The following is a 12,749-nucleotide window of genomic DNA, read 5'->3' on the forward strand; positions in this document are numbered from 1 at the left end:
CCATTTGTATTGCATTTGAAGCTTTCCAGATCTAATGCTTCCATAGCACCACTTTAGTACTAATTAGAGGAGTATATTCTTTCAGGAATTTGACAATCATATGCCAAGAGTCAAGCATCTCTTTCAACCAGGGTACCTGATCTTAGCAAGAAGGTACAACTGTCTATTAATGGCTAGAATCATTACATGTTTTAACATGCTACCTCCATGTCTAATCACATTCCTTCTTCTCCAAATTTGCTAAATTATAACAGAAGGAACTACATTAAATAAAGGCCTCAATTTGCTAATGCACTCTGCATCCCACCATATCTTAATTACCTATTTTAATTGTATTAATGGTCCATGTATTCCAGCAGCCTCTGCAAAATTATTATTTATGCTAACAACATAAGAATATTGCATAAATAGATGATCAAAGGCTTGAGTCACCTTATCATTACAACATCAACATTCTACTTCCTTAGAAGTGTTCATCCTCACTAGAACTTCCCCAATAGGGATCTTCATATACCATAACCTCCACATAAGAAAGGAAACTTAGACAGGAACTCCTTTCTCCCATATCTTCATTATTTTCATTTGTTGCTCTTGCCTTTGTCTAATCAGCTCCCAGGCACTCCCAATTGAAAATTGTCCATTTCCAGTAGGCATCCACCAAGCCTTATCCTTTTCATTTGATAACTAACCTTTTCCTAAAATCTGAGCATTCACTTCTTAAGTGAAATTTTCCTGCAGCAAGATGTTGTTCCATCCATCTTCATCTAGTAGTTCATTTACTTCTTCCATAGTCCCTTGATTGTGATTCATCAGAAAATGTAGTGCACCTAGATGATTCCAATTATTAAACCAAACACTTGCATACCCTGCTTTTATTTCCCACCATATCTCTTGATCAAAAAAATCTCTAGCATTAGCATCAGTTTCTAGGCTTGACAACCCCCACTTCACTTCACCATTTGAGGTCTGTGAGTCTTGCAATATTTGTTTCACATAAAGTTATACCGAAGTGTATTTTTTGTCCTAGAATTTCACCACAACTTAGCAAACGGAGTTTTAGAAATGTCAAGTAAGGATCTGATTTCAAGTCCCCCCCCCTCTTTTCTAGGTAAACAAATGTGATTCCATGCTATCCAGTGTTTGAATCTGCCCTCTTCCTTAAAGTTCCACAGGTTTCTGGCAAACATCCTCTGAATGTCATCAAGGACACATTTAGGTGGATTAAGAGTTGATAGTAAGTATATTGGAATACTTTGTAGAACAGTCTTAATCTGAAGAATCTTCCTTCCAAATGATAATAATTTCCCTTTCCACACCTGAAGCTCGTTCTGCATCTTCTTAATCAATTCTAAGAAGTGTACTTTTTTTTACTGGCATGCTCAATTGGGCACCCTAGATACATCAAGGGAAAATTCCCCCTCACAAGACCTGTCACATTCTGCACTTCTTGGATAACATCTTGAGAAGCCTTATTAGACATGTAAAGGATACTCTTGCCTTTATTTATGAGTTGACAAGACTGTGCTTCATATAGGCTAAGAGTCTCTATTAATAATTGAAGAGACCTTATGTCTGCATTAGCAAAGATGATTGTATCATCTACATATGCCAGATGATTGGTTTGTTTACTCCACTAGGCAAACCGTAACTTTTGAACTCATAGTTTGAAAACAAATGGTTAAGATCCCTAGATAGCACCTCAGTAGTCATAATAAACAATTATGGGGATAAAGGATCCCCCTGTTTTACTCCTCTAGTATAGTGATAAAAGGCATAGGCTTGTCCATTAATAAGGACATAATACCAGTTATTTGCCACTAATCTCCAGACCATATCCAACAAATTCACAGCGAAACCCATCTTTTTCTAACACCTTCATAAAAAATCTCCAGTCTACTTTGTCATAGACTTTGGCCATATATAATTTGATAACTACATTAGCAGGTTTGCCTCTTTTCCTAGTATAAGAAATTATTTCCTTTTCAGTTATGTTTCTTCTTTTGACAAATCCAAATTGATGAGGGGAGATCAATCTAGGTAAAAGACTATCTAATTTGTCATGTAGCAATCTGTAAATAACTTTATTAAGAAGGTTACTCAATATAATTGGTCTAAGCTCAGAAAAAGATTGAATGATATCTTTCTTGGGCAATAAAATCAGATTTGTATGAGTAATAGATTTAGGTAATGTAGATCCCTGAAAAAAGGCATATACTATCTTAACCACATCTACTTCAACTACACTCCAATACTTCTGATAAAAGCATCCATGGAAGTCATCAGGAACACAAGAGCTCTTAGCATTAAGCTAACAAAACCACCTTTGTAATCTCCTCTTCTACATGCATTTCACATAATCCAGCATTTTCCTCCAATGAAACCTGTCGATTAATAAGTTGCAACAAAGACAATTGTCAGAAATATTAACCCCTTTAAATTGCTCTGTGAAGAACTCTATGGCCTTTGTAGCAATTTCTTTATCCCTTTCAGCCCAATCACTATTAGACTTCTTAATTCTCTTCAAAGCAAGTCTCTTCCTTTTTCCTTTCACTAAATAGTGAAAGTATTTTTTGTTTATATCCTCTTCTTCAATCCATTGAGCACTAACGTTTTGTCTCCAATATTCTTCTTCATAATGGAGGTACCTTTTGAATTCAGCATGGGCATTCTGTAGAAGAGCTCTATTTTCAGGGGAAGGTATTTCTTCAACCAGGTCTTACGCCATTTAGTTAGAGTCTGCTTCACCATTTTTTGTTTGATCTTCAACTGAATAAACACATCATCGATATCCTCTGCAACCCATTTTTGCTGCACTACTTCCAAGAAGTCCTCCCTTTCAGTCCAGAAGTTTAAAAACGTAAAAGGCTTGACAACATGAGTAGTACAGGTCCCACAAGAGAGAAGTAGGGGAGAGTGATCAGACTTGTCCTAGCCAAATGTTGGATGTCAATCTTACCATAGTTATCAAGTAGTTGTTGATTCACTACAATTCTATCTATTCTTTTAAAACTACACCCTTCATCCAATCTACCATTCCACCAAGTGAATGGGCTACCTGAAAAATTCACATCTTCCAAGTCACATGAATTAATACAAAAGGCAAAATCCTCATATTCTTAGGGGTATATAGGAGGCCCCAATCTTTTCCTCAACACTTAATATAACAATGAGATCCTCACCAACCATCCATGGAAAGGAGTAGTTATTAGAGATGTAATAGAGATCATTCCACAGTCTTAATCCCTCATTAGCAGAACATTTAGCATACACAACTAGCACCTGATTCCCATCCTCCAGAGTAAATAATAAAGATAGATGTTGCTCAGAGTCTGAAATTACTCCAACTTGAATATTATTTTTAACAAAGACCCAAATCTACCATTTGCACTGTAATTAACATATTGCATCCCCAACCTCTTTTTGTATCTCCAAATTAGACTAACATCTTGAAATGATTCCATTAAAGCAATCAACATGAATTTTTGGTGTCTATGTAACATTTGAACCCTATGAAATCCATGTTGTGTTCTCACAAACCTAATGTTCTAGTAAAGAGCTTTGTATATCATTTATAATTATCCTTCCCTGTTCTCTTTGCCTGTAACCTTGTTTCCATCTTATAGTTGTTGATATTTCCTTTTGATTTACTGTCTTCCTTTATTTAGTGTCTTAGGAGATATACCTACTTTTGTACAAACTCATTGCAAATTACTTTCATTGTGTTCCTCTCCCTTGTCTTCCGCAATCAACACATTTTCAAGTGTGGCTGTTAATTGTGTGTTAGCAATCTCATTGCCTTGATCTTGATGAGAGACTATAGCATGAAGAGATGACATGAGAGGGGCTTTCTTTCCAGTAGGAGTACCAGGTATATCCACTTCATTTTGTGAGATCATCCCTTCTAATTTTAATCTTTGAATTTGTTCCTCAATAGGTGAAAAACTTCCTTCTGCTATTTCAAGAGGTACCGCACATCTGTATTGTTTATTATTTAGTTGCCTCTTCTTTATTGATCAACTTATTCTTCAAAAAGCACCATGGGTTGATTTCCTTCAGCTATGTAAACCTCATTCATCTTTGTTCTTCTAATTGATTCTTCTCCTTTTGCATGAACTGCATCATTGTGAGCCACTTTAATTTCCAATTTGTTGTTGCTAACCCCTTCCATACCTCCTTCCTCTAATTCATGTATTGTACTACTGCATTTTCAAACTTCTTCCATGTTTGATTTACTATCAAATGACTTTGAAACCCAATCATTTGTGGACAGATATTGTTGTGTACTCCCTCCATTATGAGTTGCATGTATCTCTGTTCCTAAAACTTGTGCATTAGCAATCCCTATGGTGTTATCAGGATATGTTACAACTTCCAAACTTTAAGTATATATATTGTTTGTTTTTTTTCATATTGCTTTGTTGGTCCTTCTCCATGATTGAATTTTCTTCGGATAAGGCTCCAAAAGTATTTGTAATAGTAACTTCTTGTCCAGCTTTTCTTGCTTTATTCGACACATTGATATTGACATATGTACCATTATAATTGTTGGTAGGGTGCCATCTTTTATATTGCCACCTACCCTTATCAATGAACCTTCAATGCTTTCCTTAGTCTCTCCGTGCTCAGCAGTCTTCTCTGTGGCGTCTTCATATTCCACTATCAGAAATTATGGGTTCAACATCCTACATTCTTCCTCATCATGTCCTTGTAATTTATAGGCCATACGGTATAATGGAAGCATATCGTATTGGACTTTCACTCTTTCAACCCTCGACACTTTTGTAATCTCGTTTATCACATTTATCTCTATGAACTTTGGAAAATTAAACAATAGATCAACTTGAACCTTGACCCTAGTACAACTAGGTCTAGTCATGTTAATGGTAGCCACATCTAGGTGAATTGGTTTTCCAACGGCTGAAAGGCTAAAGAGAGAAGGGATTCTTTAACAAAATAAGAGAAGAGGCTATAACATGTCCCAATTTATCATGATATTGAAGTAATTTATATGCAACAATTGCAACATTAAGTTATGCAGCAATTGGTTTTACATTTACACATTACAATGCTCATCCTTATAATTTGTTTGTTAAAGTTTAGCGCATAATTATTTACTGATTTTGTTTGGTTTAATAAGTGGGTGAGGTACCTTGCCTTCTAAGTGAGTTTTTCCTCTTCTGCCTTTCACATGTTGTAATAATAACGTTTTCAATTGAATCAAGGGAGTAAGACGATGACACGACCCAAAACCGACGTGATTGACACCCACACTAACCTTCTGGCGGGAGAACCATTACTACAACCCAACTAAAAATACTAACCAAAAGCCAGGGATTTTAATATGTGGAAATAGGTTTAAATAATCAATTTAAAAGTTGGGCTCCCAAAAACTCAGTAAGTTATCAAAAACAAACATAAACAAGCAGAAATTCAACCCCTAGAACCTGAAAGTCATTGTTCCCAAACATCGAACCAAACGGTCTAAGATAAGGGGATGCAACCCCAAAACAACTAAACATAAAGTAAAGAGTCTGAAAGGTGTAAGTCCGAAGGAAATGGACAAAGATCCTAGATGAATCCATGATGGCCTGAAGGAACTGGCTCACCCTTGAACTCGACAAATGAGTGATCTCCTAGCTGAGGTCTCTCAACAACTGCCTGAAGATGTCCTGTACTCAAAATTGATATAACAAGTGCAGTATCAGTACATAAACCAACAGTGTACTAGTAGGATCACGCAGCTATTCCAGTAAGTGCGACGTACACAAGTAACTACAACATATGAAACCACACATATATAGAAAGAATAAAAATGTACCAGTTCATGCTCAATATATCAGTTTCACAATATCAGTCTCAAATGCAATAATTAATGATGGTTCTATCATAGAACCCACACTCAAACTATTAATCTGTCGGAACGTGACACCCAATCCAATTATGTATCGGAAAGTGACACCCGATCTAATCAACCATAATCACAAACATAATTAGCACCACAATGAATGATTTACACACTTGTATCGTACAATCAGGTAACAGGTTCATTTCATGCTATGGAATCACAAATAGTCATTTCATTAGATTCATTTCCTCTTCCCCGATTCACCTAAATGCATGAATACAATGGAGCAGTTAGCAGGAATATATAACACAAACAGGAAATCAAATCATCACCTACCTCGAAACCAAGCTTGAACACTCTTAAGGAACTTGACCTTTCCTTTTTCGGAGTTTCTCTACTTTTTCTTGATCTAAAACAAGTAACTAATGCAAAGGATCAATAATAGTGGCCTAGTTTACCCGAATTATTTCCAAATACTAAACCTTGGCCAATTATATGACCCTCACACCTAACTAGGGCTTGTTCCACCACTAAATTAAAGTCAAAACCCTACCCCAAGGATAAATAGCAAGGATTCTAAGTTCTAAGAATCAATTTGCGAATTAGGGGAGTGATTGACTTACCTTTAGCGCGAGAATTAGTGAAAAAGAAGAAGAAATAGCCCTAGGTCACCCTTTTACCCTCCAAGAACGAAGTTTATAGAAAAAGAACGTTTTTGGGACTTTTTTTCATCTTTCTCGTGAATGGCCCGCCATGGTGGGAATAACCCCACTATGGCGGGTTGTACAGAGACTCGAAATTGGTGTTTCGAGTCCCCAGTTTACAACACACCCTCAAACCTTGATGTTCTAATACCACTATTTCACGCTAAGATCAATTACGGAGTTCTAGCCTCTTGAATTTGATCTTGTAAAGTCGTACATGCTCCTTATAGTATTGTCTACTCGCTCAAATGATCAAATTAATAATCAGATCCCCCATCCATTACCAGATTACACTAGAACTCACCTAACTCAGGTTTCGTCCAAGTTTGGCATAGGCTGGAAATTTTAAAAGTTACTAGTAAGAAGTTTTTTCAAGCCCAAATTCATTCCCCATTGGCTTATCCATAATGAAGGGAACAGGTCGTTACAGTAAATACCAATTTACCCATCACTCGAACTTGAGTGACAAACTAGGAAAATTGGGTTAAGACAAGAATAGAGTAGTACCTGAATCGTTAAATAATTGGGGATACTTGTCTCGCATGTCCTTCTCGGTTTCCCAAGTAGCTTACTTAATTAGACGATGCTTCAATTGAACTTTCACTGACTTAATCTCTTTGGTTCTTAGCTTTCAAACTTCGTGATCAAGGATCGCAATCAGTTTCTCTTCATACTGAAGATCTTTGTTTAACAAAACTGAGTCTCACTTGATAATATACTCTCCATCCCTATGATACTTCTTCAAAATGGACACATTAATAATTGGATGGACTACAGAAAGGCTAAAACCAACCTCTAACCCACTAGCCCTACACAGTCAAAGATCTTAAATGGGCCAATGTAGCGAGGATTGAGCTTACCCTTCTTGCCAAATCTCATCTCCCCCTTTATGGGTGACACCATCAGAAGAACTTATTGACCAGCTTGAAACGTGATGTCCCTTACCTTAGGATCTGCATACTCTTTCTATCAACTCTAAGCGGCTGGAAGCCTAGCTTGGATACTCATCACCTTATCATGAGCATCATTTACTGAATCCACCCCCAAAGGTTTCACATCTCCAGCCTCAAACCATCCTATGAGCGATCTACATCCCCTCTCATAAAGTGCTTCGAATAGTGCCATGTCAATGCTAGAGTGATAGTTATTGTTGTAGGAGAACTCACACAAAGGTAGGAATTTATCCCAATGCCCTCCAAAGTTAATTACACATGTCCTTAACATGTCTTCCAATACTTGAATTGTTTTCTCCGACTGTCCATTAGTTTGTAGATGAAAATTTATGCTGAAAGTGAGTTGAGTGGCCAAATCTTCATGCAACTTCCGTCAAAACTTTGATGTAAACTGCGTACCATGGTCTGAAATGATAGAAAAGGGCATCCCGTGCAGCCTTATTATCTCCTTAACATAAATCTTTGCTAACTGTTGTACATTATCGTCTACTATGAATGGAATGAAGTGGGTTGACTTAGTAAGTCTGTCAAGCACAACCCAAATGGAGTAAAACTTTCCCACGGTCTTGGGAAGACCAACCACAAAGTCCATAGCTATCCTTTACCACTTCTATTCAGGGATTGGAATTCTCTGAAGCAAACCGAGAGGTCTTTGATGCTCATACTTTACCTGCCAACAGTTTTGGCACTAAGCCACAAACTCAGCTATATCTTTCTTCATGTCAGGACACCAATAAAGTCACTTCAAATACCTCCCCCCCTAAAACTAAGCACACCACCTGCATCTAGAGCAGCATCTTATGCCTTGCTAGACACTGTCTTCTTTCTGAGCTCATTAAAACTCTCATCCTCAACCTGTTTGGCTTTGATCTCTTCAATGAAAATGGGTCTAACCTCAATGCTGGCTAAAACCCCACCATTCTCTAGGATGCCCAACTTCATGAACCTAGACTCTAAGGTCTGATCTCCAGGGACGCATGGACATACCCAAGCAAGATAAATTACACATACTCATTGTCTTCCAGCTTAATGTGTTTGCCACCATATTAGCCTTACTCGGATGGTATTGAATGGAGACATCATAATCTTTAAGTAACTCCATACATCTTCAATGTCTCAGGTTCAAGTCTTTCTGAGTGAACAAATGTCGTAGACTACGATGATCAGTGAACACTTCACACTTGACTCCATGGGGATAATGTTGCCTAATCTTGAGAGCAAACACTACCGCTGCCAACTCAAAATCATGTGTTGGCTAGTTCCTCTCACGAATCTTCAACTGTCATGAGGCATAAGCTATGACATTCTTATCCTACATCAATACAACACCCAAACCCGAATGTGAAGCATCACAATAAACAATGAAATTCTTACCGTTCACTGGAAATGTCAGAATAAGTGATGTGGTCAAAAGAGTCTTGAGCTTTTGGAAGCTCTCTTAACATTTGTCGATCCACTAAAAAGTACCTCATTTTGTGTTAGCATTGTCAAGTGTATGGCAATAGAGGCAAAATTGTTCACAAATCTCTGATAGTTGCTGGCAAGCCCCACAAAGCTCCTAACCTCAGTCACAGAACTAGGTCGCCTGTAGTTCTTGACTGTTTCAATCTTTTGGGATCTACCATTACCCCTTCTTTTGAAACTACATCCCCCAAAAAGGCAACCGGGGACAATCATAATTCACACTTAGAAATCTTTGCATACAATTTTTGTTTCCAAGGACACCCAAAACAATACGAAGATGGTCTATATGTTCTTCCTTACTTTTCAAATAGACCAAAATGTCATCAATAAAGACAATTACAAAGGAATCCAAGAATGGTTGAACACACCCTTCATCAAACTCATAAAGGGTGCAGGTGCATTGGTCAACCCAAACGACATCACCAAGAACTCATAGTGCCCATACTGAGTCCTGAATCTCGTCTTGGGTACATCCTTGAGCCTAATCTTTAACTAATGGTACCTAGACCTTAAATCAATTTTAGAGAATATTGATGCACCTTGCAACTGGTCAAAGAGATCATCTATACGAAGCAACAATATTTATTTCAAATGGTGACCATATTCAACTGTCTGTAGTCTATGCGCATCCTTAAACTACCATCCTTCTTTTCAACAAAAAAGACAGGAGCATCCCATAGGTAGGCATTAGGACAGATGAAACCCTTATCAATGTGCTCTTGGATATAGGTCTTAAGCTCTCTTAACTGTGCAGGAGCCATGCGATAAGGAGGGACAGAGATTGGGCGAGTCCCCGACTCTAAGTCAATACAAAAATCTAGATATCTATCTTGAGGCATACCAGGTAAACTAGTAGGAAACACTTCCTTAAACACATATACTACATGAATAGACTCAATAGAGCGGCATTCTGCATCAACATCTCGGATATGAGCCAAATATGCCAAACAACCCTACCCCACTAGTTTCCTCGCCCGGATGAAAGATATGATCTTAGCTGGCTTAGGCTTGTACACCCCTTCCTACCCTAATTTTTCCCTACCCAAGATCTCTAGATTCACAATCTTAGCATTACAGTTAAGCACATCATAATAGGGGTACAACCAAGTCATGTCTAAGATTACATCAAAGTCAGTCATATCCAAAATAACCAAATCAGTCCAACTCTAAACACCCATTATCAAGACAAAACAAGCACGATAGACATGGTTACCTATGACAGACTCTTCAACTAGGGTAGAATCAAGGATGGGGGCATCAAGCACATCACAAATCGCATCAAATCTCAAGGCAAATTGTACTGACACATAAGAGTAAGTAGAACCAGGATAAAAAAATAGTAGCCACTCGGTCACAGACAAGAATAGTACCTATGATCACGCATCAGACGCCTCAGCCTTGGTCTTGCCCGGAAAGGCATAAAATGGAGCCTTGTCATCCTGAAATGCAACATCTCTGCCTGGCTACACTGCTCCCCTACCTGCATTACCATTTTCTCGGCCTCCACGGGCTATCTAATTTCCTCCTCACCCACCTTATGGATGTCCTCTACCATTATTACCTTCACCCGTCGGTACCACTGCTCTGGTTTATTGCTATACGGGTTTAGTCATACGCGGGTAGGGACAATCTTTCCTCATTTGTCCTGGTTCTCCACAATTATAACAATTGTGGTCAAGAGAAGGCATGTTGCCTGGCGCAAAAGAGGCCCCTTGACCATCATGGGTAGGATTCTATTACGGAGTCCCTAGCTAACCACCTGTAAAAGTGGGCATAGTTGATTGAATTAGCCATGCTACAATTGTCGGCTTACCTGAACATCTGGAGTAGGAGCCATTAAAGTTACCTATATTCTTGGGCTTCTTAGACAAAGCCTTGGCATTCCCTTCCCGTCAAACTCCTTCTACCTTCTTCATAAAGTTTGTCACTTCATTAAAGCTTTTACCTACAGAGGTCATGGGAGCAGACAATACCTGCAACTCGGTCAGCATCTCGTGCTCAGTGCCAGTCATCACAAGGCCCAAAAGTGGACGAAAGAAGGCATAAGCACCCAACACTCCATCCATCTTAGGGACAGTAGCAACAACGGGGTGGATGACTGGAGGTACCAACTTGCACTGTGGGAATGGATCTAGAGCCGACCAACCCACTCAGAAAAGTCAAAATCTAATGAGCTGGATCCAAAGGGGGAAGTCCTGTTGTCCAAGCATGTGCATCCTCCGATGGTTCAGCATCCTCTTCCACCTCAATCTCTACATTCTCTTCTACCTCGTCCTGCGGTGCGGGAGGGGCCTCTTCCCTGGGTACATTCTTAGCTTGCGCTTCACCCTTAGTGGGTGCTACATTTTTTCGGCCTCTGCCCCTTCCTCTTTCTCTACCTGTCTCAGCCACGCCCTCTCACTCTGAGCTCCCCTACCGGGTCATTAATAGTCGTTGTTTCGCTTGTTAACCATTTGCGGATCGAAGAGTGAAAGAGATTAGATAACAATTTGGATCACCAGATATCAATTGGAATCAAGTTATAGTACGAAAAGAGAAGAAGATAGACAGATTTTCCTAAAGTATTGTAGTTTGTCGAAGAAAAGTACAAACGTCTCCATACCGTTCCACAAGACTCATTTTGATACAACGAGATCAACAAACCTAGGGCTCTGATACCAACTTTGTCATGACCCATACTGTTGTGATTGGCACCCACACTAACCCTCTGGTGGGAGGATCATTACTACAACCCAACTAAACAATACTAACCAAAGGGCGGACATTTAAAGATGTGGAAACAAGTTTAAATAATTAATTTAGAAGCTGAGTTTCCATAAACTCAGTAAGTTATCAAAAATAAACATATACAAGCAAAAATTCAACCCCTAGAACCTGAAAGTCATTGTACCAAAACTTATAACTAAACGGTCTAAGATAAGGGGATGCAGCCCAAAAACAAGTAAACATAAAGTAAAGAGTCTGAAAGGTCTAAGTTTGAAGGAAATGGACTAAGATCCTAAAGGAATTCATGGTTGCCTGAAGGAACTGGCTCACCCTAGAACTCAACAAGTCAGTGATCTCCTAGCTGAGGTCTCTCAACAGCCGCCTGAAGATGTCATGTACCCAACAAAGATAGATCATGTGCAGTATTAGTACACAAACCAACGGTGTACTGGTAGGATCGCACGACTATTCAGTAAGTGTGACATACACAAGTAACTACAACATAGTAAACCACACATATACAAAAAGAATAACAATTTGCCAGTTCATGCTCAATATATCAGTTTCACAATATCAGTCTCAAATGCAACAGTTAATGATGGTTCTCATAGAATCCATGCTCAAATTATTAAAGTGTCAGAACGTAACACCCAATCCAATAATGTGTCAGAACGTGACACTCGATCCAATATATGTTGGAGCGTAACACCCAATCCAATTATGTGTCAAAACGTGACACATGATCTAATCAACCACAATCACAAACACAATCAGCACCACAATGAATGATTTGCACACTTGTATCGCACAATCAGGTAACATGTTCATCGCATGCTACATAATGACAAAATAGTCATTTCATTAGATTCATTTCATCTTTCCCTATTCACCTACATGCATGAATACAATGGAGTAGTTAGTAGGTATATATAACACAAACGGGAAATCAAACCCTCACATACCTCGAAACCAAGCCTGAACACTTTTAAGGAACTTGAGCTCTCCCTTTCCGGAGTCTCTCAGCTTTATATTGGTCTAAAATTACTAATTAATGCAAAGAATTAATAATAGTGGCCT

This window comes from Solanum verrucosum, unplaced genomic scaffold, assembly GCF_900185275.1.
Source record: "Solanum verrucosum unplaced genomic scaffold, falcon-dt-bn FXZP01000194.1, whole genome shotgun sequence".
NCBI lineage: Eukaryota > Viridiplantae > Streptophyta > Magnoliopsida > Solanales > Solanaceae > Solanum > Solanum verrucosum.